The sequence below is a fragment of the Microcebus murinus genome, chromosome 11 (assembly GCF_040939455.1).
Source record: "Microcebus murinus isolate Inina chromosome 11, M.murinus_Inina_mat1.0, whole genome shotgun sequence".
Taxonomy (NCBI): domain Eukaryota; kingdom Metazoa; phylum Chordata; class Mammalia; order Primates; family Cheirogaleidae; genus Microcebus; species Microcebus murinus.
In genome coordinates, this window is record NC_134114.1 from 17,393,866 (window position 1) to 17,419,733 (window position 25,868).

The 25,868-nt window shown below is 33.8% G+C and overlaps 1 protein-coding gene across 4 annotated transcripts in view; it reads right to left on the reverse strand.

The window, feature by feature from the left end:
- CDH12 (cadherin 12) overlaps positions 1 to 19,633 on the reverse strand; it is a 947,374-nt gene extending 927,741 nt beyond the window's left edge. For all 4 annotated transcript variants that reach the window (XM_020290041.2, XM_020290040.2, XM_020290038.2 and 1 more), the window contains exon 1: positions 19,270 to 19,633. The gene's annotated coding sequence lies outside the window, so the exon portion shown is untranslated. The remainder of the gene's footprint in view (positions 1 to 19,269) is intronic.
- Between the last annotated feature and the right edge of the window lie 6,235 nt (positions 19,634 to 25,868).

Consider the following 25,868-nt stretch of genomic DNA (forward strand, 5'->3'; position numbering starts at 1 on the left):
GAAAACAACATAAGCTCCCTTTCATTAATTAGTCATAGCAATATATTTTCAATCTACTTTATGCAATTTATGTAGCATATTTTAGCTCAGTTCAGGCATAATTGCATGCCTATTATATGCCATATTCTGAGATTCAAATATTCAAAGATGAGGGATTCAAATATAAATCATTTCCTATCGATCCCCTCAGGTGTTCATAATCTAAGTTGAGAGATCGACAAATCAATAAGTTGTGTTTTAACACATCAATATTATGTGTTAAGGGGAAGGAGTGAAATATCATATTTCTATATAGAAAGAAAAGGCACTCCTCTTGAGGATGGGGAGAACTTGAGGAAGGTTTTCTAAGAAAATGTTTGAGTTGAATATTCAAATATAAGCGTGAATCAGCAAAAAAGAATAGGGATTATTCTGAGAAATGAAATAGAAGAGGCAAAGGAATATAAGACTTTGTGCGTGTGCTGTGTGTGTATCTGTTTCAAATGAGCCTGGAAACAGAGGCTAGAACACACTGAGTCTCATGCTTAGGACTTCAAACTTTACAGCTAATAGGAAGTAAACTGAGTAGCTTAAGAGAAGGAGTATGGCCAATTCCTCTTGGACAGATTTGTTATTAGCTATGTCTCAAATGATGAATTATGAAAATAGAAAACAAGAAGACAAATTAAGGTACTCATTTTGTAAGAAAAATAATTGGAATCATCTAAAAACAATAGTAAACAGAAATATCTTTGGGGTTCATTATAAATGTAACTTACTTAGTCTTGGTGATTGATTCAGCAGCTACTGGACAAAAAGAAAGGTTCAAGAAGAGTCCCAGTTTACAGATTTTCATGACTAAATAAGAGATGTTATTACTGACTAGGGTGAGAAATAAAGGAGTTGTAAATCATAACTGAGAGAATAAGCTTTGGGATTAGACACAATTGCCTTCCAACTCAGTTATTCCATTTAATAGTTTTTTGACCTTAATGCTAAATTTATCTCTCAGAGACTTAGTGTCTTCATACATAATATGGAAAATGTAATAGCTCCTAGGGTTATTGGAACATTAACTGTTATAATACATGTAAATTACTTAGTATAGTGCCTTATATTAAGTAAACATTTAGAAATGTTAGCCAATATTCCTGGGAATAAATATAGGAGTAAGGTGTTACAGGTTCATTTCACATCTGAAGTTCAAGAAATTAGCTAGGGCTTTGGTTGTCCATTTGGGAATAATGTACTTTGAATAGACATGTTTCATTAAAATTATTGGAGTGTTGATTTTGCTCAGAGAAAATTTATGAAGTGAGACAGGCAGAGATTTCCAAGAACTGGGGATATTATCAAAGTCTCAATGGGAGACACTCATGAAGAAATCCATGAAGGAATATATACATGAGAATGACTAATTATAAAAGTATAAAATGTAATTACAATAAAAACATTCTAAATCTGTTTGTTATGTATAGAGAATTCAAAATAATACTACTGTTTCTTTCCATTAATCTGTAATTTATTTCAATCCTTGGCAAGTAAATTGTTTTGTAGGACACCAGAGAAAATTGTACAGATGAGAAGGAGCATCTCAGTTACTGAAAAAATAATTTTAATATAAATATTATTTTTTCTATGATGCTTCAGAAGCCAATAATATCCTAATTAAATAATCTATTACAATTATTCTTTCATATTTGATGAACATTTTTAGTAACATTCAGTTGTTTTTATTTTAATTTTCAAAATCAGGGGTTTTTTTTAATCAGCAAAAGTTTTATCTTCAAAATTCAAAGTTTTCTCTTAAGAATATATTTCCCATGCAATCTCTCTAAACTCAGTAATTACTTTTTGTTTCTTTGTGCTTGATTCTTTTCTAGTCTAGAAACACTTTTTCAGTGTTGCCCAAGCAGATATCTGGTGGTTTAAATTGCATTTTTAACTTAAGTTAGAATCTGGACTTAAGGACTCGCAAAATCAAGGCATGAAGCCAATAGAATCCCTGTAACGAGATCTCAAATATTTTCTATGCTCCTGACAATGTGGCAATGTGCTCCACTGCTAAGACACTAGCTGGAGAATAGTGCAAAGAAAGCAAAGATAAAACAGTATTCATCATAATCTCTCCATACCAGAGCACAGTGCTTGCACATAGTTGAGATTCAGTGAAAATGCTCTGTATGGCATGCATTTTGTGAAATCACAGAAGTTTAAATTGTAAACCATGCAAAATCGTTGATACGAAAGTCATATTATAATTAGAATGACTATTCCTCTTATTGTTAAAGAATTGATACAAATATCAATTTGTACTTTATTACAAATTACACAGCAAAATATTTTCACTTAATTATAAAGAACTTACAAGGTTAGAGTTGATACATATTTGGAAATAGTGTTATTTTACAAAACACAGAAATAGATAATAGTTTCCCTGCTGTATTTATTCAATGTTTTTAAGTATTTGAAACACTCTATGTGGGAATAACTTTTTCTTTCAAGGATGTATAATTGCCAGGTTTTTTTTTTTTTTGTAATAAGCATAATGTATAATGTCTCAATGGTCATTACATTAAATCAAGACATATTAAAACATACAAAAATTCCTTCATCATGATTGCAACATCCCTTTCTCATTGACAAAATAGCCAATGCTGTACAGGTTTTTCTTTTTTTCCCCCATAAATCCAGTAAAGCCATCAGGAAATAAACTTCCACTAAAAATAAAACTCTGTGTAAGACATGCAACAGTCCTCTTTAGCTTTGTTTTGAACCAAACGACATGACCCTCCATTAACTCTGCTTTCACTGTTTCCCCCTGAGATATGCTGGACAGCGTGACTATCAGATGTTTTAGTTAATAATCCTTGACCTTCAACGACTGAACACAAAGTATTTTTGTTGAGTTGATTGCACTTTATAATTGCAAAATTCTTTACTCATTAGTTAAACCTTCTTTTATTTTGGAATAGGTGAGTGTTCAGCATCAGTACAATTTCTGCTGTGCCAGTTAGGACAGAGAGAAACACAATTAAATGGCTTTTTTCATGCCTTCTTTTTGAAAGCCAGAGTACTGATTTTCAAGAGCACAATAGGAAAATAAAATAACTGACTAATTTATAATAATTATAGAGAAGACCAAAGAATGATAGAATATTTGCTGGGAAAATTCAAGTATTTAATTAATTTGACCTCAACACCAAAAGAATGAAAGTGGAGTCCTCTTAGGTATGTGGTAATTAAGTATGCTAATTTTAATGAGCCCATTTATTATAAAACAATGTTCTCTTTCACTATGATTTTAAAACAGGTGTAGCTTAAAAGCTCTCTTTTACAATCTTATTCCCTTTTCAGTATAAAGAAAAGAAAATGTTCAACGTGGCCCTGAATAAATGAGGTTATACTCATTTTGTAGAAATCACACACTCAGATCAAATATCTTGAAAGATAATTAATTTATCACTGGTATTTTGGGACATACATATTTACTGTAAGAAACAAATTATTTTCAACTGTATATCATATTGGATTTTACTAGCAAATGTATGTTATTCCAAGTAATCATCTTTTTATACAGTACTTTTACCAAGAATGAGCTCATCAACACACATTTCTAAGAAAGGAAGGAAAGGAAATGGGAAGTAAAGGAAAGGGAAGGAAAAGAAGAGAGGAGACAGGGGTGGGGAGGGGTGGAGAGGGTAGGGGCAGAGAGGGGGAGATAGAAACTGGGAGGGAGGGAGGGAGAGAAGGGGGGTAGAGAGAGAGAGAGAGAGAAGTCAGTCACTATGGAATATAAGCTTAGCATTTCAGCAAATGAAAAAGCATAAAATGTGCTCATAAAATAAAAAGCCACATAATCTTGTAATAAATTTGCATATCTATTTAGCAAAATACTGCAATGAGAAGGGATTTTGAAGATTTCTTGTGCAAGAATTTGTTAGCCCTTTATTAAAATGCACAACTCTTTTAGAATACTAGATATGAATCTATTTGTCATATTATTGCTATTTCTGTATTTCTGTCTGCACTCTATTCACACATATTTAATTTTTGCTTTCTCCGGACCAAAATGCTTAGGACTTTTGTATCTTCTAGCTCTTGATTTAGGAAAATAATCTGGACATTAAAAACCATCAAATGATTAATAGATTTATAAAATATGGAAAACTAGGATGTCCTAAAGGAAAGATTACAGATGGGAAGCAGCATTATAAAATGCATTGCATTAATATTTCAAATGTACCCTATCATCTTCTTGGAGAGTTTTTATCTGGATATTCTTCTGGTGTTAGGAGCAAAAATATAACTAAATATGTGTATTTTTTCTTTAAATGAGGGCTAGATCAAGGAGAATAATATTACTCATAAGGAGATGGATTCATTTAGTGATTATTCATTGGCCATCATTATCTCTCTGTGAATCTAACAATTTTTCTACGGCATTATTTCACCAGTAACCTATTTCTGGCAAGGGAATTGTGTCTGCACTCAGTATAGAATCCTCTGCTAACAAATCATTAATCTCACCTTCCTTTACTCTATATTTATTTATTTCTCACTCATGCAAAGTCAACTGTGGATCTGGGCAAATTTCCAGAAAGCTGTCCTCACTGTGATGGCTCATCAGTTCCAAAATCAGCTCATGCTTCCACAATTGCTAGTTGACATGGCCCCGGAAGGAGGATTGGAAAATAAAGACCCAGCAATTAACTTCTCCTATAAGGAAGTGATTGTCCTATTGTGTCAGATTTCACTTAGTAAACTAGTCAGAGGCCAGCTAACTTCAATGTTGTTGGAAACTACAATCTTTCTTTGTTCCCAGAAAGAGGGGGTAAGCTATTGTTCAACTGCAGCAATGTCTGCATAGGAAGAGTATGGTATTCTTTCCTTCACAGCTATATAAAGGGTGCATTGTGGGACAATTTCAAATGTAGCAAGGAGAATTGGACCAGGAATAGATGCCTAATCTAAACTGAAACCATTATTTGAAACTAGGCATAGAAAATCCTAATAACTTTGGAGGGGCTTTATTTTTTTACTTCAATCTCTCCCTGTAACATTGGAGATCAATCATTTTATTCAAATGTATGTTCTCCACTGGGTGGTAGAAAGCTATGTGAACTAATGATTATGGGGGTGTTTTTTGAGTTCAGGTGATTAGTCAAAGAAACTGAAAACAAAATTCTGGATTCTCTGCTACAAAATTGTCCCAATTCTACTGTAAGCAGTTTGGGAAACTAAAGGTAGCCACGTAACTGATAAAGCCACAATGAACATTGTTACCATTCCCACTGTGTCCATAAAAATTTCAAGATTATGACTAATCCAAAATTACTGCTATAGTTAATTTTCTTAAATTCCTTATCTGACCTTCTTTAGCTCCAATGGAGCTATCATTTACTGGGATATATGAATTGGGGCCAAAGAAGAATATTATATAAAGTTCTATGGACTTTGTTGTTTTCAATGCTATACACATAGAGCTTAGAACAGGGTTTGGCATATATTATATCACTAAGTAAATATTTAGTAAATGAAAGAATGAAACAAAAAATAGCATGATGTTGGGACATTAATACAAAATAATCCCAAATATATGAGGATACAATTTTAAACTTTAAATGATATCATTAGGCCTTCCAGACCACTGCCATATATCAGATAAACAATTTGTATTACCCATCAACATAAGCAAAAATAATAATTCATTGTTAAGATTGTTGAAATTTTATTCATATAAAAATATGTTATGAAGAGAGAAGTAAAAGATCACATCATATTTTTCAATATACATTCTGAATAAATCATAGTGTTAAACATTTAATACACATTGCCTTTTATTACTTCTTGATGTATACTAGGTAACAGAGTAAAAACAAGCTGATTAAATATAATAAATTATTAAAAATTAAATACAACTTACAAGGAACCCGCACTTAGATGTTGAACCATAGGATGACATGGTAGATGAAAGCCTAACTATGCTATTTTTTTAATGTGGAAGTTAAACAGTTTAAACAGGTGTGTTTGAAAGCCAGCATGATAAGGAATGAATCTATTGAATTGTGCTATATCAACTTGGTGAAACTAGAAGCACGCTTTATAGATTCTAGATGGTTGCTGATGAAAACTGACCGGAAGTACAATTTGAACATAATTTGAAGGCAGAAACGAAGAAACAACCATTATTCCCAAGGGCCATAGTGAAGACAGATTTGTTGGACAGATCTAGAGGGGACAAGCAGGTCCCGCTTCATTCAGCTCTTATTTCTGATGACTAGAACATCAGCCTTTGGCACAATCACCACCATTTTCTTCACTGTAGACCCACAGAAGCAGTTGCTCAATGAAGGCAACAGTTTCTTGTAGGCCTTTGCATGAGCACTCTGACATGCTCCCTCCACCTCAGTGGCTGTATGTGCTTAGATTCCCAGATGTTCTTGCCAGCTTTGACTGCTCCACCTGTACCAGGGCTTTAGGCAGCAGATGGAGTGGCTTCTATGTGGTCCTCAGTCTCCACTTCCCAGACTGTTACTTCCTTAGCTCGCTGCCTATTTGTGTAAATCATTCTAAAATTGAATTCTTGTTCTCATAAAAATTAGAGTGGGCTCTGTTTCTATGATTGATGCCTAATTAAAACACTGATTTATCAATATTAAAACATCAGTAACAGCATCTTCCATTAAAGACAAGTAGGGGGACATTTATCTAATGGTAATATACATTTCTTAAAATGTATATTTTAGTGTTTTATGCAAGTTTACCATTTAAGCTAAAAGTTTTTGTTGGTGGTGATGTTAGTGTTAATGTAAATATGTTTACTCAATATATTTGGAAGTTTCTTTACTCGTTCTTGCTTTTTTGGTGTATCATAGGTTCTTTGTATGATAACATAAAAAGTAAGGAATAAAATATCATACTATGATAAAAGAGTTAAATGTCACATGCAAGAAAATAAATGAAAAAATATTCACAATTCATAAAATGGGTATAATTCTTATACGTCATAAACATCATTTAAATATTTCTTTTCTCTGTCTCTCATTTTCATTCCCTATAGGTCTCTGAATCTGCATGTGTGTATGTGTGTGTATGTTTTTTTGCCCATTTACAATAGAAATGACATAGACCCCTAAACTTATACAGTCTAATTTGCTTTAAGTCAATTTAATAACAAATACATAGACACATAAGTAAACGCTCATTTGCGTACATGCTTGTATACATGCAGAACCAGACTTTCACTTTAGCTTGTAAATGGCTGAACATTTAGAAGTAGAAAGAATGAAGTGGGTAAATATTGGATGCAAAAGCAGGTAAAGGTAAATTTTACCTTAAGTTTATCTGCCACCATCATTGAGATGTCTTTAGAAATATGAAGTTAAAACTCTGATTTCAATTCACCAAGTGCGATTGAAACAAAAAGAATTACAGTCTCACACAAACAAACCAGAACAAACTAAGAACTGCAGATGTTTTGTTTTGCAGTTCTAAAATTCAGACACATTTCTTTTGCTAAAAACAAATATATACAATTACTGACATTTTTTTCTTGTACAAAATATTGAAAACAAGTGTGTGTATGCTCATGCTAATGAATGTTCAGGTATGCCTATATCACCCAAAAGTGAAAGAAGAAATCTGGCATAGTTTGATCACATATGCATACACACACACACACACACACACACACACACACACACACTTAACTACAAATATTTAGCAAGTGCTTACTATGTGCTAGTCTGCCAGACACTGTCTTTTCTCTTCAGATATATGAGCAACAAGATATTTAGAACCCTGTGTTCCAAGTGTTTATATTCCAGAAAGGAAATATGGAAATAAATAATAAATGTAATATGGAAAAAGAAAAATGTAGTCCAGATTAAGAGGACTGCATTACCCAAGGATTTTGTACAATTTGCAATTTTAAATACAGTAGTGAGGATAGACCTCATAGAGAATGGGAGATTTGAATAAAGACTTCAAGGCAGCTAACTAAGTAATCAGGTAATCAGCATTCCCGTCAGAGGGAATGGCTCACAACTATGGGAGTGACCCTCCTAAGTTTCAGAAAAAGCAAGAAGGGTTGTAAAGTGCTGCAAATGAGCAAGGGAAGAGTGGAGGGAGAATAAATCAGAAATAAAATGAGGGGGCACAGATCATATGGAGTGGTGTCATTTCCTTTGACATAAATGGGGAGTGGTCACTGGGTTTTGAACAGAAAAGTTATGTGACCATCCATAATTTAAAAGGATAACATTTGTTCTCAAGTCTAATCTTTTGATGGCTAGATGCAGTAATTCAGGTAAGCGATTGCTACTAGGAGAATCATGGTGACAAAAGAGGAACTGATGAGCATTGGTAGGATTCTACATATACTTTGTAGAGTCAACAGGATCTCCTGGCGAATCATATATACATTGTGAGAGAAATAAAGGATGTAATAGAGTTTGCTTGAGATATTTTAGCTTGAATAACTGGAAGGATGGCATTGGTATCCCCAGACATGGTAAAATCTGAGTGTAGCCTATAGTTGTGAGTGAAGATCAAGAATTCATTTTGGACATGTGAATTTGAGACACCTATTAGTTAGCCAAGTGGTTAAGCCAAAAAAGCAGTTGGGTACAGGAGACTAGATTTGGGGAGATCTGAGCTTGAAAATATATACTTGGGAGTTTTCAGCATATGGTGTTTAAAACTATGAACTTGGATGAGATCACTATAGGCGTGGGTGTAGACTGTAGATAGACAGGACTAAACTAAGCTGCTCCAATACTAATGGGGGAAAGAGAAGAAACCAGCAATTGAAACTGAGAAAGGATAGCTAGTAAGGTAAAAGGTAAAATCAAAGCAACGTGCAACTGAAAATCCAAGTTTTACCATTTTGTTGAGGAGGTGAAAGAAATTAATTGTGTCAAATAATCATTGAGTAAATTGAAGACAGAGAATAGTCTACTATGTATTTATGCATTTATGAGTTGGCAGAAAGATTCTGGAAGAAAATGCAGGACACTGCTGGTTTGAGCAGTTATCTCTGGGAAGTGAGATAGCAAGTGACTAGGAAGGGAGATGACGATTTCAGTTTAACACATTCAGCTATAACTTATTTTCTTCACCAAGAGCATGTATCACATTTGGAATAAAATATTAAGATATACTTAAGAAAAATAACAATAATCATCTAGGTGGCAAAAAATACATCAAGTGATCACAAATGCAAACCCCAAACCAAATAGATTATATTTGAAATGGAAATTAAAAAAAAATTCTCATAATAGCATCCATGCAACTGCAACCGTAGTGGAACCCCAAACCAAACTCTATTAGTCTTTATTTGAATGAAATTTTACTTCAGATGGCCTCTTTTAAAATATAAACATGCTACCTGAAATGGATGTTAAATAAATAATCTCAAAAGTAGTTAAAATGGAAGATGGCTAAAATTATTATTTGTGTAAAAACATCATGCAACATAAGGATGAAATTTAAATCCTGGGACTCTACAGATATGAATGAATGAATATACAGCTGCCTATGAAAGACATGACCCATGAGAATATCTTGCAAAAAAGTACTGAAATGCCACTGATCATTTTAAAGGCAACGGTTAGTCAAGGACCAGAGATTAACCAAGTAAAAACCTGGAATGGGGTATTAACCAAAGATCCATTGATGTTACAAGCCAAGGTTGCATGGTAAGTCAGGAGAAAGGCAAGATATCTCTAATGTCATAAGTCACACAGTATGTGGTCACTCTAGAACTAAAGATGAAATTCCATAATAAAATGGGAAATGTTAAACTATTTCTGATCTCATACTAAATATCCAAGTAAAGGGGAAAATACTTATGGAAATAAAGAAAAAATAGGAATAGAAGCTATGAGAGGGTTTATTTATAATTTATAATTGGTCATAAAAAACATTCAAACTGATTTCAATTATAGTAAAATCCCCTGACACAGTTTTCTAAATGTATTTTAAACAATGAGCACTAAGTCAAAGGAAAAATAAGAAAATACCTTCATTTTGTAATTAATAGTTTACTTTCTTTAATTTCTATCAGAGAAAGACAGGCACATTTTTTTAGTTTGTCTTTGTAAATAAAATTTTGGCTTTATCACTTCAAGTTACAATTATCTTCTTATTTTCATGGAGTTTGAAACTTTTCTTGGAATTAAAGAATGTAAGGGCAAATGCATTTACAGAAATTTGTTAAGTAGTCATTAATGAAAATATCTTGGCTCTGTGCTAAAGTTATTAATCATAGTTTTGTGACTAGGAAGCAAAATATAATAATTTTACAGGATAGTTCACTGTGAATCCACAATACTGGGGATTTTTTTTTTCCCAATTCTATTTGTAAAAACACTCATAACTTACTAGTTCTCCACGGTGACATGAACTAATGGACCATCTTTAAATAAATTCACTTAGAGATCCAGAATATAGCACAATGTTCTCTTTCTCTGTAGTGCTGTGAAATTAGCATCAAACACAGAAGAATTCACTATTCTTCACTTCCCCCATGCTTGTCATCTCTACATTGTAAATCATAGAGCAAGAATAAATGAAGTTGTTTTCCCCCTGTCATTCATATTTCATAGCTTTCTCTATAGTGTGAAAGTATTTCATTTTTAGGAAGGATTAATGCCAAAAGGACTTATTGCCTTCTATCAGAAACATTTAGCTAGTTTTAGCAACTGAAGAAGTTGCTCTTAACACTTGTGTGTATGTATATGTGTGCACACATATGAATAATAAACATGAAATGTGAGGGTATTACAAAGTGTTTTAAAAACATATTTAAAATATATTTCCAGTGTCTTTTCTTTAATTTTCAAGACTGTTTAGCACAGATACTTCTAGAGACTCCACAAAATTAAGGAGAAGACAGACATGTAAAGAAAGCAATCATCATGTTAGCTATGTAAAGAACATTTTTGGCTGTTTGATATGATGTTTATAAGTGATATGATTTTTACAAAAATTATGAGTGGGTTCAGTGTCCACCAGCCTTGTCTGCAGCTATGTAGAGCTGTAAATGTCATTTTATTCAAGAAGATGTCCACATTAACTATGAATAAGCAGCTGTTATTCTCAGGAGGAAATCAACTCCTCTGAAATTCATCTGCAGTTATCAGGCATAAAGCTTCATGGACTTGAACACTAAGGTTTCCTATAATAACTTAGAAATCTGCAGGAACAGGGAAGGAACTTGACTCATTATTTGGATGTGATAACATGACCCACATGAATGGTAGGGATAATGCACAACTTAGCTCATTGCAAATCAAACAGCTCCATGATCCATCATTAACCTAAGTGAGCCTTCACTTTATTGAAGCAGCCCTCTAAATGAATAGGTCACTGCCTGTTTAAAAGCTCAGAGATTTGCTAATGTTCCGAGGACTTAGAGTCTATTAGGATCAGACGGCCTGAGCATGTACAAAATTGTAGGAACAGTAGATAGCTAACATGTTTTGGTGTATCTATAAATATTTTAAATACTATCCTTTGATACTTGGTTTAAATAGGGAATACTGAATTTATGACATTATACTGCATAAAAGTGTATATGTGTCAAGCTGAAAGGAAAAGACTCTGCAGAGAGATTCTCCATAAGAGGAAATAAGTTACCACTCTAAACTGACTTTCATAATGCAATTAACTTCATTAGAGAGAATGGAATTTCAAATACTGTTCAAATTCAGGCAGTGCAGTTAGAAGAAGCTGCAATTCAGGAAGAATTAGCAATGCCCTTCTGAAGAGAGCTACTGAATTAAACCTTGGAGGGTTTTAAGATTAAGCCATTTATTGCTACTTTAGGAGCTCCACACATTGCATAGACCCGAGTCCAGGTGTTAATACTGATTCTCCTGTGTTCTTTTTAGATAGCAAAACTGAATCTCAGAGCCAATTAAAGAAAACTTTAAAATCCTTCTTCCCCTTTTTAGGGTATCCTGGGAGTTTTATTTTAATTGTAGACACCATGGTAAATTTGGGACATTATACATAGTGAGATAGTATTGGCTCTTGAGTTGAAGATATAACCAATACACATCCACATTATTCTGCCTTAAATTGTAAAACGCTGTGTGTTTGTGTGTGTGTAGGCTGATATTCAAAGTGTGTAATTCCATTCCCCTCATCATTTTAACAGGAGAACACTGTTTCTGTACTAAATACTAACAAAAATGACATGACTAATGATTTTTACATTTATAGGCCAGAATATATACATGAATACAGTACAATAAAAAGTCCAAGAATTCACAAATATGTCTCACCCTCCTCCCTAAAAATAACCGCTCTTAACATATAATTATGTAAATTGTTCAAACTCCTTTTAAAGGCATGAGTATATTTAATCAGGCAATTTAATGAACTAATGTTCATTCCTTCATTTGTTCATTTACCAAACAAATATTTATTGAGGGCTTCTATGTACTAAGCACAATTATAGGGCTTCCCTCATGGGGCTTGCACTTTACATTGGTGGAAAAATAATATTCAATATCATATAAGCTGAGGTAGGTCCTACTTAAAAAAATAAACATAGATAAAAGTAAAGATGATTCTTAACAGAGAACCCAGATATAAAACCATCCACATATTGCCATCTGATCTTTGACAAAGCAAACAACAATATACACTGGGAAAAGGATCCCTATTCAATAAATGGCGCTGGGAAAATTGGATAGCCATTATGTTTCTTATAGATATATAGATTAAAACTCTTATAGATATCAACCTAGGAATGAATTTATGAATAAAACCCCAATAGCAATCACAGCAACAACAAAAATAAATGAGACCTCATTAAAGTAAAAAGTTTCTGCACAGCCAAGGAAACAATCAACAGAGAGAATAGACAACCTACAGAATGGTAGAAAATACTTGCATAGTATACATCCAATAAAGGGCTAATAACCAGAATCTACAAAGAACTTAAGCAAATCAGCAAGAAAAAACCAAACAACCCCATTAAAAAGTGGGCAAAAGACATGAACAGAAGCTTCTCAAAAGAAGATAGACAAATGGCCCAAAACATATGAAAAAATGCTCAGTGTCACTAATCATCAGGAAAATGCAAATCAAAATTACAATGAGATATCACTTAAACCAGTGAGAATGGATTTTATCAAAAATTCCTCCCCAAATAGATGCTGGCATGGGTAAGTAGAGAAAGGAAAAATTATATACTGCTAAATTATATGCTGTGGGTGGGACTGAAAACTAATGCAACCTGTATGGAAAATAGTATAAAGATTCCTCAGAGAACTAAAAGTAGACCTACCATTCAATCCAACAATCCCACTACTGGGTATTTACCCAAAGGAAAAAAGTCATTTTTATCAAAAAGACATTTGTACTAGAATATTTATTGCAGCACCATTCACAATCGCAAAGATGTGGAATCAACCCAGGTGCTCATCAATTCATGACTGGATTAATAAAATGTGGTATATGTATAGCATGGAATATTATTCAACCATAAAAAATGAATACCTTTTGTAATAATGAATTTTTCATTCCTCAACTGCCTCTCACCCTTGAATTCTCCAATGTCTATTATTCCACTCTGTATGACCATGCATACCCATAGTTTAGCCCCCACTTATAAGTGAGAACATGCAGTATTTGGTTTTTCATGCCTGAGTTACTTCACTTAGGATGACGGTCTCCAGTCCCATACAAGTTTCTGCAAAGGACATTATTTCATTCTTTTTTATAACTGAGTAGTATTCTGTGTGTGTGTGTGTCTCTCTGTGTGTGTGTGTGTGTGTGTGTGTCGGTGTGTGTGTGTGTAAGTGATGTCCAGAAAGTATCTGGCTATTGTCAATATAACAACAACATAGTACATGGCTGGATACTTTCTGGTCAGCACTCATATATAAAATCCACTTTTTCTTTACACACTCATCAGTTGGTGCACACTTAGGTTGATCCTGAGATGCTATTGTGAATTTGCTGTGATATTGATATGAGTGCAGGTATCTTTTTGATGTGATGATAAAAACAACTGTCTTTTTAATACTGCTGCTAAAATTTATATTGTTAATGTTTAGTATAAATAGAAATGTGTTGCTTGTACTAGATTACTTGACACAATTCCAATTCTAGTCTCAACAACTACGATTCTAATACCAGCCTTCCTTCTGCTAGAATCTTATAATGGTAACATTCGTCTAGTAGGCAGTTAAGCGTGAATACTGGATACTGATTAAGATAACTAGATTTTTCACTATGAGACACTCTTATTTCAGAAAATTATTCTTGGCTTCTCATTCTTGCCTAAGAAAGATACAGCTTAAAGCCTTGTCAAGAGCTTATTTTGTACTTTTCGTTCACTATCATATTGCTGGTAATTAGGAAAGAGAGGCGTTTCAGTAAAATCTTGCTTTAAAATCTGCCTGCAATCACATCCTTTAAAATAATGGCAACCCTTCCTGGAAATACTGACTTGCAAAGTTGTAGGAGGACACTTCATTTTAGAATATCTTGTTATCTACTATTACTTCAATCATTCCTACATTTTGTCTTCAGAAATAGTTTTAAATGCATCACACCTTTTAATGCTAATGGTAGCACCACAAAATATTTTTTCATTGCAGAATGGAGTTTATTAATGTGAATTTCCTCCAGTTTTCAACATTTCTTAATCATTTGAATCTTTTTCAATTACATTTAACAGTATTACTTTCTATAATTTAATTTTCATCACATTTTGATTATTTCCTGACAATCTTTTATTTACATTCAGGATATTATTTTAATAAACATTGAAATGTCAGATAAAATGGTTTGATATTTGGTTTTTAAGTACTATGTCACTGGCATTATTAAAATTAATTACATCTTCTAATTGTATCTTTCACTGATTCCCCTACATTATAAATTTTCATCTTCACTAAAATATTAATTTATCAATTAACTCCCTTCTCTGTATGATCACCCTCTTTCTAATGATTTCTATCTCTTTTATTCATGTGTTCAGGTCTCTGTGAAAGACAATACCACAAACTTCCCTTTACTCTGAATCCACTCTCCACTCGCTTCATATTTTCTTTTTCTAACATCTATACCTTTCGAACTATTAATATAATGGCAAAAGTTTCATCACAATGTAAACTTGACTGATCTTTCAACTGCCAGAAGTACCCATGCCTGTCTAAATAAAGGATTATTGCCAAAATAAGGAATTTTTTCCAGGCAAATGACTGAGGACCATGTCTACCTCAACAGGACAGGTACAGCTCAGCCTATGACAAGTCTTAGCCCTCACAGACCTTCATGTAACCCAATGGGCCAGCTCTGGCTGTAGTCATTCTTCACAAATCTAGCTTTCCATAGTTTAGAAAGGTTAAAAGAGAAAGACTTGACCATGAGTGTTGTCTGTGGGGTAGTATTATACTAAATCAAGGGAAGAAACCCAAAATCAAAAAGTTAAGTAATTTGCCCCAAAGTTCCCATGGAATAATTCTCAACATATTGATTGAAAGCATTGTCAGACTCTGAAGTTTTGATCTTTCCACATTATTATGCAGACAGTGCAGCAGGACTCTCATCTTTGTACATGGGGAAACTTTTTTATATGTTATAATAATTTTCCAGCAAATTGAAGTTACAGAACCCATTGATTATATGGCCCACTTAAGGTGTACTCAAGCATACTTGTACCTAGCATTATACTTTGCAGATAAGTCTAAATTCACAACCTATGTCCTAATGTTTGACTACTTATATGCACCTGGAACTAAGCATGCATCATTCAGTCTATGAACACAGATAGGGATTAATTTGTAAGTCCTGTAATTCCCTAATGGGTATCTGCATACAGATTCTTTTCTCACTATAATCTTCACACATATATTCATAAGATATATATATATATATGAAGAATTTTATATGTTCAAGTAATACAACCCTATATTCAAGGTAATATATAAATCCATTTATAGAGCAATGACTCAGATAGTCACAGAGCAAGGATTAAAGGAAACCAATGCAAAGAATCATTGAAACATACTGAAGATTTAATTTATGCCTTAATATCATGAGCCACAATATGATAGAGTGACACAAACCTGACTGAATAAAGCTAAATTTAGAAGACTGGTAAACATATGCCTTGTTTTCAACAGTTTACCAGGTGCTGTTAAATGAAATAATAATTATCTAATGATAATTAGATAAATGAATAATTAAATTTTTAGAACATTTATCCAGGTTCTCACAAAAAAGTAGAATAATAATATGTAAAGATCATCTGTTATTCAATCTTTCCATAGTCATAACTTTCACTTGGACAGTTGTAAAAATATTATTTTTTCCCTATTATTAATCATTTTATCATGAGATGTGTAAAAATAACTTTGAATATATACTATTGATATTCAACACAGGTGGCATTATACACATTTACACACACACATACATTTTCCTTTTTAAGTGTGGATATGATATATCACCCTTTCAGCATAGTAATTCAGAAAGAAATTCAATTGCATTAAAGCCAAATGTTAAAATGCTTCTAAAAGCTGTGAGAGTGTAAATTGTTCAATTATCATATATTAGTAAAGTGAAAAGAAAATTCCGGGTAAAAATCATAAATTTTCACTTTTTAATGATTAAATTTATTTTATATTAGTTGACCCTATTAAAAAAACTCAGTATTTGTTAGATAAGAAGGGCAAAATATTTTCCACCTAAAATGTAAATAGGATCATGAATTGGGACTACACTAAAAGCAAAATGTTACCTATGGATGTGGTAAAAATTACATGGTAATGTATGATATAATTACTTTTAAAACAGTAATACTTTGTTGGAAGATAAAGAGAATAGAATCTCACTTTAAATGAGACATTTGTAATCACACTTTTCCTTTGGAAATAAGAAGACGTTATAACAGAGTCTACTAGTAAGTCATTGTATTACACAAGTCCTTAGATTTGATATTGTTACATGAAAACATGCCTCATTTCTAAAGAGAGCTATCACTCTATACATCCTCCTGTCACAACTGTTAGTTTTAATGATGTGACATATAAATGGCATAGGTGTGAAAACACAGTATTATTTCACATTCCATATAAGAACAGTTTAAGACAAATATTTCAGTTCTGTTTAATCAACAAGAGTCATTTGATGTTCATCACAATGCATTTTAAGAGGCAAGAATAACATATGATCTTAACCAAAAAATGACATAAGATTGATTGATTTCAAGCTATATCATAGACTCTTACATGAAATAGGCTGTGCTAAAACACCAGATACAAAAGATGCTCAATTTAAGATCAGTTTTAAGATCATTCTCAAAGGATGAAGTCATATTTAGGTGTAATTATGTCATGTGAAGCATTAACAGTAATTTTTTTTCTATAAACTAAGCACTCTTTTTGCAGTAATAAGAAGATAATACCTATCATCCCACATGTGGAACAAATAACAGCCCCCACACAGTAATTCAGTTTTTTATTTATTTATTTTTTTTTTGGTAGGAATTATCTAAAATGGTCACATCACTAAGCAGATCAGTGGAAGGAATGAGTTTGAGTAGGAAAAAAAGCATTCTTGGCTTGAAAACTTCCCCCTACTGCTGAGAATGGTATACAGCAGAACTTAAGAACGCAGAAACTGGAGATTGCTGAACACAATGGAAAATGAAACAAAAATAAAATGGGATTTTTTAATAGAGAAGAAGCTGAACAGTGGCAGTGTTAACCTTGGAATTTAGTCTTTGAAGTAAGAGCTATTAATTAAGGGGGAACTGTAATATTCTGAAATTTGATTTTCAAGTTAATATGAAATCTCTTTTTACTTCAGTAGTTTCTATAGCAGGTGGAGGAACAGTCCCTAAATCTTGTTGAATAACCTGCTGTACCAGATAGTTAGATTAGTTAAATGGAAGCTCCTACTTTGTGTGTTGCACTTGAGCACTTCAAAACAATTTATCAGTCAACTGCTTATGGCTTGAGAAGGGTAACCATCTGCCTTTCAATTCTCAAGACATATTCTGCTAAAATCATGGATATATTTATAATAAAAACCTATTCATTAAATTTCTTTCTAGAAATAATAATGAAAATATATATGTTAAAACTGTATTTTAAATTGCTTAGGTTATTTTAATGGCTAAGTGATGCCACTGAATGATGAGGTTCAGTATTTCTGGACAGTTGTGTGTCTGGATTTTATTTTATAAATCTTACAACCTATCAGGTGTGCAGTAAAGATCAAGCAAATTAACACCTGCTTGACATAGTTGGAATTTTCCTGTTTTGTTCATGTATAGTGTAATTTAAGACTGTAAACACATTTTCAAAATCTAGTGTATTTAAATTTTCCCACTTAGTATGTAAGATAATTTTCTAGTTGAGCACTTTGTGAATGAACTTCAAAATTCCCGATGAGAAATTGAAAATCATGAAATGGTTACAGAATCAGCCAAAAGTATGCCAGTTCTCTCTCCAGAGAGCACGGAGAAATGTGTATATAAGAGGCATCAGGCACTCTGGAGGTCCTAAAGCCACTATGATCCTGATGTAGGAAAAACAAATGATGTTAAAATATAAGACAATATTTCTAAGGTTCTGAAGGTCTCTTTGAAAAATGATTCGCTATCATGTACTGTATCACACATATTCCTTACTTTTTAAACGTATCATCAAATGATTAATAACCTTAAGATGATTTTGAAATGCATATTATATAACTCACAGCAGATCTGGTAATCTGTATCTTTTCCATTTGTCCCAAAGTAGTTTTGTGGTAAGAAACTCAGATGGCTGTATTCTGAGAGACAGGCTTTAATACATTTGAATTGTTTCACAGGTTTCTTCTTAAATGAAGTTTAAAATTTTCAATGTCAGTGGAGAAGGGGATAAAGCGGACCAGTTTCACAGAAGCTGTTTGAAAATATTATTTTGCTGTAAAATCGGATATGAAAATAACCAGTTGAACATCTAGCATACCTACTTATTTTCATTTGAAAATGTAGCCATGCTAAGGAGCATTCGTGGTTAAAGTCTTTCTTTCCCTCCTCTTTCAATGCAACCTCTCACGCTGTAAGGACTAGAGACTTGTTTAGAACTTACCGAAGTTTCCCAAAGCAAAACCACGCACCAGCTCCTAATTCAGATGCCAGATCTGTGTGCAGCCTCGTTCAGCTTCTGACTACGCTAGGCATCACTTTATTAATCATGTATGAATTTCGGCGCTTGTACCCTGAAGCGATCACACACACGATGCAATCCCCATCAAAAAAGGAAGCCTTACCTGATGGCAGCAACAGCAGCTGCAGGAGCAGCGGCAGGGACGGCAGCAGCAGGATGCAACACCCAGCCTTGCACGGAAGGTGAGACCCTTCTCTCTCTTTCTCTCTCACTCTCCCTTTTCCCCTTCCTAAATCACTGTAGCAACACACTGCTTTTGCATTTTGTCCCCTTTCATTCACAGAAGGTTCTCCAGGCCGGGCAGCCAGTAGACACCACTCTCTTCCTGGAAGAGGCTGCCTCTCTTCTCAGAAACGCTTGGACCCCTCTGTGGCTCCCTCCACATTCACCCTTCGGATCAATAATGCTCTTGGAGCGGCTGGAGCTCAGCTGCAGCGGCGAGCGGCGAGCCAATGGGGGCTCAGGATTCCCTCCCTGTCATCTCCCCGCCCTCAAAACAAAACACAGCGTGCCTTTGACACATCATTGAGTTGTGAAAAGTAATTGAATCCTATATTTGAAATGTATGTTGTTTGTTCTTTTTCCCCCCTAGCGTTCGTTGTAGAATGCTTTCAATGAATCCAAGGACTCCATAGCTCTCAGAAGACTCATTTAACGAGCTTAGTAGAGGGTGAAGATTAGGCGCTGAGAAAGCGATAGCACCTGGGTTAGCACCTGACGATTTTCTTTTTAAATGTTTGCGGTCTACTGCCTATCAGAGTACTGTCAGCTGGGAGGGAAAAGGCTTGGGCTGTAGTCTTCCCTTAACTAAGTAGCTTGATTCTTTTAATTATGGAACAAGACAATAAAGTCCATTTACCTGGACGTGGTTTAATTCTTTAAACATTGTCTGAAGGAGAACGGGATGCTAATTGGTCATAACAACCATATTCAAGCACTTTCTTCTAATTCATTTCCCTGTTTCTAGGCTGATCTAATTTGGTCTAGAATCTCTATGAGGAGCTAAAAATTGTTCAAGCTATATGAATTAGTCTTTCTTAATTTTGTCATATTTACAAATTGTAAAAGATTTAAATTAACATTTTTAATGAGGGAATTTATTAGTGATTATGCAAAATGTTAAAAGTATTGCAATAGCAATACAATAGTACAATTAAAAGTATCACTGTTGAAAATAATCATACTAATTCCTCCAAAATCCACAAAACCACAATGCCTGCTTTAACCATGATGATCTTTCTTTGCATTTCACTATTAAAGTGCTAAATGCTGAACAAAAGTTTGGTCAAATGAATTCATCAGGAATCATTTATTTTTCTCTCCAATAATCTAAATTATTGTATTAATTTATATATCAAGAATGCTGCAATATTTAAGATAATCATTTAAGTATGTCAAAATCAAGAGTAGAGTTTAAATGCTGTTTTAAAAATATGTAGAAGTATAGTAGAATTGGTAGTTCAAACTACACAAATAATAATGTCTTTTCAATGTCAGTGTTGAATAAGAATAAAGTTAATGTGTCTTTCTGAAATCTTTCACTGAAGTAATACAAATGGGTTGATACATTTGGTGTACCCAAGCTTTGTGTGTCGTGACAAATTGAAATAGCTTGGGGAGACTTTACAAACAAAACAATTTCGTTACCTGTCCATCATGTGAAGGGAGGCATGGAAAAATGTAATATTTACAACACTGTATGTTGTGTCACTATAAAAAGGTGAATGGCTAACTTTATTGTAACTCATTTATGTAGCCTAGCCAATATAGTTTTATTCAGGGTAGTCTCTAGCTAAGTGCAGTCACCTGGATTTTGTGAAGAAAAGAATATGCTGATGAAGTACGAATCATAAACATTGTTTTTCCTCAATTTTGTAGTAAAATGTGTTCATTTATTTAAATTCATTTGTTGATCACAAATAAGTCATTGAATACAAAACATTGTCTTTGTTCTGTAGGTCAGTAGTTCTCAATATGTTGTCCCCAGACCATCAGCTGGGAACTTATTGAGAAAGCAAATTATCAAGTCCTTCTCCATCCTATTGAATCAAAAACTTTACGAGTAGTAACTCACGATCCATGTTTTATCCCTCCAGATGATTCCCATTCACACTTAAGTTTGAGTCATTGTTCTAGAAAAGAAGTCTGCAAACTACTGCAGAAGACCAGCCATATACACCTACTTCTATATACAATATCTTATTGAAACAGGACTCAAACTCATTAATTTATGTTTTGTCTATGACTACTTTGCAGTACAATGGCAGAGTTGAGTAGTTGCCACTGGGACCTACAGCCTGAAGCCTACAATGTTTACTATCTGTCCCTATAGCTCTTACTTCAAGCCTACAATGTTTATCATCTGTCCCTTAAGAAAACTTTGTTGATCCCCACGTATGGTATTACAACATGTGCAATATAATTAGTACAAATGGCAAGAGTTGAGAAATAAAAAGTATTTGAAGGTGGAGTGAGATTAATGAAATCAGTGGTATTTTAAATAGATTGAATATGACCATGTGGTAAATTACATTGGTGCGTGTGTTTTACAGATTTTTGCTGCTTCCCTCCCCATGTATTTTTCCTCTGCAGTCTTGGTACCTAACTTGCTTTGAACTCAGTATGAAAAGGAACATTGCCATTTCCAAGCAGAAGTCTGGAGAATAAATTTAAGTTTGTACACATTTCTATCAGGCTGGGTTGTTGAATGAAGAGAACACTGGAGTCTTATCTGTCCCTAGATGCACATGTAGCAAGAAAGGACAAAATAGCTTTTATTTGTAATCAATTGGGATTCTGGAATCATTTGTTACTGTACTAGCAGTATCTAGTCTCTCCTGACTAAAACAAGTTAGAATTAAAGTAAGCAGAGGTAGGAAAACAAGTACAAAAATGTGATAACTGGGACAAGGCATCTGCATGGAAACTCAAAAATTGTTTCAGGGTAAAAAACAATAAATCAATAGAATTTTTTTAAGAAAAGAAAGAACTGAAAGTTAGAATCAGGACAGTGAACAAAGGCTAAGGATATCAAACTTCATTCTTTAGCAGTGGGAAGCCATGGAAGGCTGTTTAGAAAATGAATGACATCATAAAAAATTACACTATAAGAAGATTACACTGTTGGCAAGGAAGATATAAAAGTGTAATAAACAAAGAAAAATTTATCATAAGACTATGAAAATTAAAACATGATGTAATTTGGGCCAAAACTCAAGCATTGTCATCCTTATACTTACAGCGAATGAGTCAATAATTGACTTCCAAATACAATTTAAAGCAGCCTTTATCAAAAAGTCCCCAAACAATAAATGTTGGTGTGGATGCAGAGTGACAAGAACACTCCTACACTGCTGGTGGGACTGCAAACTAGTTCAACCTCTGTGGAAGCAATATGGAGATACCTGAAAGTGATACAAGTAGATCTACCATATGATCCAGCAATTCCACTACTGGGCATCTACCCAAAAGATCAAAAGTCACTTTGTGAAAAAGATACCTGCACTCGAATGTTTATAGCAGCACAATTCACAATTGCAAAGCTGTGGAAACAACCCACGTGCCCATCAATTCATGAGTGGATTCATAGAATGTGGTATATATACCATGGAGTACTATTCAGCTTTAAGAAACAATGGTGATAAAGCACCTCATATTTTCCTGGATAGAGCTGGAACCCATTCGACTAAGTGAAGTATCTCAAGAATGGAAAACAAGCACTACATGTACTCACCAGCAAATTGGTATTAACGGATCAACACCTCAGTGGACATATAGGAATAACATTTATCGGGTGTTGGGCAGGTGGGTGGGAAGAGGAGGTGATGAGTATATACAAAAACAATGAGTGAGATGTACAACGTTTGGGGGATGATCATGCTTGAGGTTCTGACTCGAGGGGGGGGCATGGGCAATATACGTACCCCTATACTACGCTAAAATAAGAAATAAAATAAAAGCACCATTTTATCATTTATTTTATCCATCATTGTCATTGTTTTGATTTGGCTTTTCCCTTTCCTCCCTGGACATTTGTAGTAGTCTCTTAATATATATCTCTGTTTCCTTCACCTGTTTATTATTGGTCAACTGTATGCAATTATATTCAACTATATAAAACATGTGTGAAGCTTTGTTTGACAATTTCATTATTCCAAGACCCGATCAGGCTGATAGGCATTGCCATTCTCATAGAAGAGAGAAGGAAAGGAGACATAGAAACAAGGATTATTCAAATAAAAACAATAACTTTTTTTTTTCCAGGAGTTACTAACATCACTTCTGTGTCTATTTTCTTGGCCAAATAAAGTAACAGACACATTGCTAAGCCAGATGTCAATGTGACAGAAACACATAACCTTCCTAGAGGGAGAGAACTGCACAGAGGGCCAATGATAATTTTGAATTATGCAGCCTACTACTCTCTCTTCTGATCCTAAAACAACAAAGAGATGAGGTTCCCTACCAGGGGGTCTGCTTGTCTAAGGAAAAGATCATATCTTCCTTATATTTGTTTTGCCATTTCATATGTATACTTGTTAAATTGAAATGATTTGAAACAACAACAACAAAAAAAAACCTGAATACAAAAGATTGCATAGAAATCATTGAGAGGATTTTTTAAGCTATACATATACATATATATGTTCCTATACAGAGAGGAAGGATGAAAGTGTTTGGTATTTTTTGAATCTTGAAAATCATTCATCCTGCTTGTATTTTTATTAAAGCAGAGGATGAATTAAAGGCTGATGTGCATATAGTTTATGTGTGAGATGATCTCCAGAGCTAAAGGGGCATGATTCAGGTGGCCACTGTGAGTAACATGCTTGATTCCACTGGGATTTCTGGTGAAGTGTAGAGAATACCTCCCAGAATTTTCCGAGCAAAAGACAAGGAAGCCACTTTCACTTTATTGGCCTACGGTCCTGCTCAGGGATGTAACTTCACCCTGTTTTGAGATCACACACACACACACACACACACACACACACACACACACACACACACACACACACAAGCAAAGTGTCTCCTATCATCCCCTTTAGTGCAGGAGTCTACACTGAGGTCAAAGACAAACCATGCTCACCTGCGCCCACTTGAGAGCTTCACCAAGATTGTGAATCACAGCCACATGGATCTGTACCTCCCAGCTGTAACTAAAATCAGAGGGTCCAAGAAAATGTAAGTTGCCATCTGACATCCTAGGATAATATTTATGTCGATAACAAGAGACAGAAGGAGAAGATACATTCACAGAACTGTGATGTTGAATATTTTGATATTTAGATTAAGACAGACTATCTAGATAGAATAGGATGAGCTGATGATTCATAATACTGTACAGAATCTGCTGCCAGAGCGCATAGCAGAAAATAGAGATTTGGCTAATCATCCAGTAACAATAATAAAAAAACCCACTATGATGTCTATTACTAATAATAAATGGGTTAATGTTTACTGAGCACTTACTAGGTGTCAGGCATAGTGTTAAATATTCCATTTATATTTTCACAGCACATATGAAGGTGCTACTATTATTTTCTCCAGTTTACAAATGAGGAAACAGAATTGTAGAGAACTTAAATATCATTTAATGGTCACAAACACATTAAATAGTGGAGTCAGGATTTGAATCATGACAGCTAAACTCCAAAGCTAATTTTTGTCTTCATTAACCTTTAATGCTTATCTTTAATATTTGTTGTTTCATGAATAGAAAATATCTGAATACAATATTGTATAGTTTTTTATTTCAATAGTCTTTATTACTAAGAAATAGCAATTTTTCCTCAAAGATACTGATACTTTAGTAAGTCATTCAATAAATAATTGTTGAATTCTACAATATGTGTATATTGCTTTGTTAGGGATGAATAGTGAATGCAAAATAGTGAGGACTATAATCTCTAGGGACCAAAGAAAAAGTCTTTGGCTCTCCGTAGTTTACAGCCACTACATACATTACTGCCATCTTATATACAGATTAAGTATTCTTACAATGAAAACCTTCTTGTTCCCAAACCATAAATGCATCTTGTATAGGAACAAAATAAGTACAGTATTTGAAAAGGAAAAGATGCAACTAGCAGAAAGCTTTGTCACAAAACAGTGATCTTCAAACTCAGCAGGGTTGCAAACAGGTGAGATCACACGTACTTCACTAGCGTTCTCACTGTCTTGACTAGAAATGTATTAATAGATGGGACTCAGCTTTCCGTGGAAGAATCTGATTTGGAAAGACTGTCTTTGTCATAAATATAATCTTATTTAAAAGTCACAACAATGGTGTAAGAAAATATTTTATTGCTATTTTATAGATGATGTAACAGGCTCAGAAGAGAAATACCCTTTGTTCAAGGTCACAATGGAAATACGTGTCAGGATTCAGGATTATGATTTAAAGTCTGTGGATCTCATACTAATGACTCTGATCTTTCTTGAAGTCATGCCTGATCGAACAGAATTATCTCATTTAGCACTAACTGATAAAACTTTCCACTTATCCTATAAACTGCCATCAATCAGTAAAATTCCAATTCTCATTTTATTACTACCCCATCTCTTCAAAACTAGGAAAACTATGATTAGATATATTTTGGAGATAGCCATGGGTATTACTGAATATGTGAAAATGTTAAACACAAGAAATATGAGCAATACTAAGATTGTTAGTGAAGACCACAAAATATGACTGAGTTT